This window comes from Nematolebias whitei, chromosome 23 (genome assembly GCF_014905685.2).
Source record: "Nematolebias whitei isolate Nwh7 chromosome 23, NemWhi1, whole genome shotgun sequence".
NCBI lineage: Eukaryota > Metazoa > Chordata > Actinopteri > Cyprinodontiformes > Rivulidae > Nematolebias > Nematolebias whitei.
This window is the reverse complement of record NC_056520.1, coordinates 4,229,330-4,235,243: the sequence shown is the minus strand read 5'-3', so window position 1 is coordinate 4,235,243 and position 5,914 is coordinate 4,229,330. Positions and strand designations below refer to the sequence as shown.

The 5,914-nt window shown below is 40.9% G+C and overlaps 1 protein-coding gene across 1 annotated transcript in view; it reads left to right on the top strand.

Moving 5' to 3' along the window:
* Positions 1 to 5,914, top strand: part of cckbra (cholecystokinin B receptor a) — a 59,653-nt gene that overhangs the window by 47,371 nt on the left and 6,368 nt on the right. The gene's annotated exons all lie outside the window — the stretch shown is intronic.

The following is a 5,914-nucleotide window of genomic DNA, read 5'->3' as shown; positions in this document are numbered from 1 at the left end:
GTATGGTATGTATGGTATGGTATGGTATGTATGGTATGGTATGGTATAGTTTGGTATGGTATGTATGGTATGGTATGTATGGTATGGTATGGTATGGGATGGTATGGGATGGTATGGTATGGGATGGTATGGTATGGTATGGGATGGTATGTATGGTATGGTATGGTATGGTATAGTTTGGTATGGTATGTATGGTATGGTATGGTATGGTTTGGTATGGTTTGGTATGGTATGGTATGTATGGTATGGTATGTATGGTATGTATGGTATGGTTTGGTATGGTATGGTATGTATGGTATGGTATGTATGGTATGTATGGTATGGTATGTATGGTATGGTATGTATGGTATGGTATGTATGGTATGGTTTGGTATGGTATGGATGGTATGTATGGTATGGTTTGGTATGGTATGTATGGTATGGTATGGACAAAAAGACAGGAAAAAGAACTGGAAGTGACAGAAATTAAGATGTTGAGGTTCTCCTTAGGAGTGACAAGGATGGATAAGATTAGGAATGAGATCATCAGAGGTACAGCACAGGTTGAACAACAGGGAGATAAAGTTAGAGAGGCCCGACTGTGATTGTTTGGACGTGTCAAGAGGAGGGACAGTGGGTACATTGTTAGAAGGATGTTAGAAATGCAACTGCCAGGAAAAAGACAAATAAGATATATAGCTGCAGTTAGAGAGGACATGGAGGTAGTTGGAGTGAGGACAGCAGATGCAGAGGACAGAGCGAGACAGAGGATGATAACTTGCAGTGGTGACCCCTGAAGACGGAACAGCCGAAAGAAGAAATTTGGTTTTGACCACTCGGCCTAGCTATCAGATCATTAGTCAAAAGTGTGAAACAAATAACTTAGCATGGGTTAGTTGATAAAACCAAGTAAATAAAGATTACATTGTGCAACCATTTCCCCAACACTTGGAAACAAAAGTGATTGGTGTCCACTCTTCCAGCTGTAATGGGAACAAAAGCAAAGCTGGTGAGGAAGGGGGAAGAGAAACAATTAGCACTACGACTGCTGTGATGCTCTGTGCAGTTTTCGCTCTCTGTGAGCCAACGAACGTTACTTTGTTGTTTAAAAGAGTACCAAGTAGGCGTAGACACGTAGACAGGGCCAAGACACTGAGGGTTTTCAGAGATCTACCCATAAGAAGCATCAGATCCTGCAGGACAGCACCATTAAAATGAAAGCCAAGCATGGCAAAGCCTTCTACAGCTCACATCTTGACAGCCTTTTGTGTTCAAACCCTCTGAAGAATTCTCTATTTTTTGCATGTGGCTGTCTATCGAGCTCTTAAGCTTCGCTAGGAAAGAAGTGGGAGACTTAATTAGTCCTTTCGGTGGGGGGAAGTTGAGGCCAAACGAGGGGAATGTTGAGGATGTCAGGAGTTTGTGTCAGTTTCTCGATCTAGTTCTTTATCATCACCCCCCATCATGAGCTCTTCAAAACCATCAGGAGATAATACTTTCGCCTCTCATTACATAAAAAGGGCCTCTAATGAAGCAGCCACCGAAGCATCCAATTTTAGACTGAGGCGTAAATCAGTGAACAGAAGCCAGTGAAACACAAAAGAACCCAAGAATGGTTAATTAACTGACTTTTGTCAAGTAGAACTTTATGAACTATCATTATCAAGAATATATGTTGCGTCTGTTCAAATATTATGGAGTATTTAATGTTTTAATAGAGTTCTGCAGTTGGGATGTACACTTCACTGATTCATATTGGTTCATGAATGAGCAGAAGGCGATTGGATCAGCAGAGCAGCTGTGTTCCGATTCAGTTCAGGGGTTTAATTGTTCTTTTATAATTTTTATATAGATAAAATCTGATTTGTTTATTAGATTATGCACTTTCTTTTGTGCAACATTATTTTTCTATTTGCAATACCTGTTGAGAACTGCAGCAGCACCGATTTAAACATCAACAGACACTGAAAGGGTGCTTCAGCTTATTATTTATAGTGCAGAAAACACTTTAGTTACACACTGCAAAGTTACTGGAAATGTGTTAAACATATAAAACTTGGACTAAGCCTCTTTCTGTGTCTTATTTATTAATCGTGAGTGTTTTATGATTGAGATTGATACCGTCTTGTTCATGGTGTGAAACACAGCAGGGTCTCTTGTGTCGAGTCTGCCACCACCTGGTTCCTCACGTTTTGGTTTTTACCCATACATTCATTCAACATTTATTTATACAGGTTAATCCCATTGAGCTTCGGGAGCTCAATTACAAGAGAGACCAGATTTAAAAAACAAGAAGCGATAACAGTAAATCATAAAAAGCAAACAAATTGAGAAAAACAGAAGGAAATGGTATTAAACGAAACAAAAACAGCTAGATTGTAAAGCACTGTAGAAAACTAAAAACATGAACTTGTACATATACCAGTGAGAGAGTCTGCGTAAAGTTGATGTCCAGTTAACCAGTGAATACAGGGTGCAGTGATGGGTACGGTATGAATCTTAGCGCACCGTGATAGACAGCATCCAACATCTGCAGGGTGCTTGTAGGAGCGTTCATGTAAATAACCTTACCAAATGTTCTACATGGAGCTTAAAAGAGAGATGCAAATCGACCAAGACACCCAAGTATTTTTTTGAAATCGACAAACTCAATAGGAGCACTATTCAAGGATAAAAATTGAAGGATGAACTGCTGGGACCGACTTCCTATTTGGAAAAAAAAAGCATCCCTTCGGTTTTGTCTGCGTTTAGGACAAGTTTGAGATGGAACAAATCTGACTGGATGATGATGAAAGCGGATTGCAAAAGCTGGAAAACCTTAACTGTTGTATCATCAGCATAGAAGTAAGAATGCATCAGGTCCTAAGACTGAGCCTTGTGGTACACCATTGTTGACTGTTAAATAACTGGAGGAAGTACCATTATGTTGAACACATTGCCTCTGGTCTGAAAGATAGTGAACCAGTTTTTGAGAACTTATGACGCAAGATGTTCTGATCCACAGTGTCAAAATCTTTAGACAGGTCTAAGAAAAGTGCAGCACAATAATCATTAGCATCCAGTGCTTCAACAATGTCATTAAGAACCTTCAGTGAAGCGGTTATGCTGTGTTTCATGAAACCAGATTGATGTGGAGGCAAAATGTTAAATGAGTCCAAATACTTTTTGATTCGAGTTTCAGTTTTTCTTGGCTAAAATGCAGAGTTTAGATGTTGGTTGTTCAGCAAAGGAAGAACAAAGGACAGTCTAAAGATGTGGGACTGCGATGAGATGAGCGGCCAGCCTTAAACCTTAAGATCATAACATTTCCATAAAGTCCCATTTCAGAAGATTTGAACCGTAACCATTTTTGCATTGTAACAAAAATTATATAGCTCAGGAGAAAAACAGCAGCACCGACTTAAACAGCAACAAACACCGAACGTGTACTTCAATCCGATCAGGATCAACTGATAAATGAGGAAATAACTTGTGTTTTTTAATCATTATTATTATTATATGCAATAATGCAGAAAGAACCTTTGCTACTAATTTAATAATTTCTGCATTAACCCCCACCCCCCAAGCAGGTGCCCTGATGATCCAGTTGAATTCTCTAACTGGTGTGAAAGTTATTATTGTGTAAAGCAGATGTACGACACGTGCATATAATTTCCCGTTAAGATTACTTTAAGCTTAAACGCGTCTCTACTGGTGGTTAATCATGCAGCTTTCAGGTTCTGTGGGAACAGTCGGGCTGAGATTGATACTCGGTGTCCCACTGCGTCAGCTGCAGTCGTCTTTATCCCAGTTTGCGACGAAACAAACGTATTTTGTTCCACAAAGCTTTTTTGCCTGAAAGATTTTTCACGCTTTCAAACGGCAAATCAGAACACTTTGAAGTCTTCCCTTTAAACAAGAAGTAAAGAGAGTTCAGAGAGCGTCCCGGGAAGGCATTAGAATATCAGAGAGTGAATGCACCACAGCCTCATCCTGTCTGCTTTTATCAGCTGACTGATGTGCACGGCAGACATCCTTTGTCCAGTACAGGATTCTTTGAATATGATCAATCAGATGGTGAAGCCCTGAGCACCTCCCGTGCAGCGTTTGTGCAGGGTTTTCCATATTTTGTTTCAAATTACTTACACGTACACGGTCTATATTTACAGAAACGGATGAGATTCAGAGAAGTTTAACAATTTTTGGAATATGTCTACCCAAGGCCGGATTAACCACACGGGCAACTGGGCAAGTGCCCAGAGGCCCACGATTTAAGGGGCCCAGAGCAGTGAGGGCAAAAGCAAAATATCTGGTCATTTGGGCCGCCCCGCCTCCTCCCAGTGCCGCCGCTGCAGCTCTGGTTTACAGAGCCGCATCCTCCACTGCGCGACCTGTCAATCAATCCAGAAGGCGTGTCAGCAACTGACCAATGGACAACCTCAATTTGTCCCCGAAGGTAAACGCCCCTTACCTGCCGACAAGCCCGTCAGGTTTTTTTTTTTCTTCTAGAACTTTATTAACAAAACAGAACGATGCAACAATACATACAAACCGGATTCCAAAAAAGTTGGGACACTAAACAAATTGTGAATAAAAACTGAATGCAACGATGTGGAGGTGCCAACATCTAATGTTTTATTCAGAATAGAACACAAATCACAGATCAAAAGTTTAAACTGAGAGAATGTTTCATTTTAAGGGAAAAATCTGTTGTTTCCAAATTTCATGGCGTCAACAAATCCCAAAAAAGTTGGGACAAGTCCATTTTTACCACTGCGTGGCATCCCCCCTTCTTCTTACAACACTCAACAGACGTCTGGGGACAGTGGAGACCGGGGCTGCGGCTCCTTATGAGCGCCGCCCTGATCGCTTAGACAAGAAAAGAGGAAGAACGCATGAGGAGACAAGGTTAAAAAATAAAGATCTCTCACACTGTGTCCTTGACGCAGGGCTCGGTGTAAGGATGTAAAAAAAAAAATCTACCTCAGCAAGCAACATGTGGGGGGGGACGATGACAAGACGGTAAGAGTGTCCACGAACACTTCCACATTGTTTCCATACTCCTTATGTGTTATCATTGTACGTTCCCATGCAATGATGAAATTGGCGCTCTGCATTTAACCCATCCACCACCAGGTGGTGCAGTGGGCAGATATTGAAAGCGCCCAGGGAGCATTTTGGGGATAATGTGTGCTGCTCAGAGACACCACGAGATGTGCAATGATTGTGGATCAAACCCGGGACTTTCAGGTCTTGAGTCGCCTGCCCTGCTTCATGGACAAATCTCAACGTCTTGACATCAAATGTTCATAAACGTGCTGCTGGTAGAGATTTTTGACGTCTCAAGTCGTGTCCCGATAGGACAAGATGTGAAGAGATTTTTTTTTTTATACCACTATTCATCCTCATGACTTTTCTATCTAAAAACTATCCTGATAAAGAATAAGGAGCCGCGCTCTTGTAGCAGCAGCTACGTGCACTCCGCCCAACGCCTGTACAAACATAAGCTCACTGTATCCCGGTACAATGATAAAGCTGATTCTGAGCTTCCTTCAGCTTTTTTACCTGGATTATTAAGCATGCATCAGGATATTCTTTCAGCTTCCTTGTACAAACTTAAACATTTTTTCAGCTAATTTCAGCTAATTTCAGCTGTTTTTCAGCAGTGCTTCTTTCAGCTTCTTTCTGCTAATTTCAGATTGTTCTGCTTCTTTCAACTGATTTCGGCTGGTTTCAGCTTTTTCTGCTACTTCAGCTACTATTTAGCCGTTTTTATGCTAATTTTAGCTTTTTCGGCTAATTCAACATTTTTTGGCACCGATTTCAACTTTTTCAGCCAATTTCAGGAAATGTCTGCTCTCACTACTTCCTTCTGCTTTTTAATTTTCTTTCTGCTTCTTTAGCTACTTTTCAGCTGTTTTTTGTTGTTGTTGCTTATTTCAGCTTTTTTCAGATA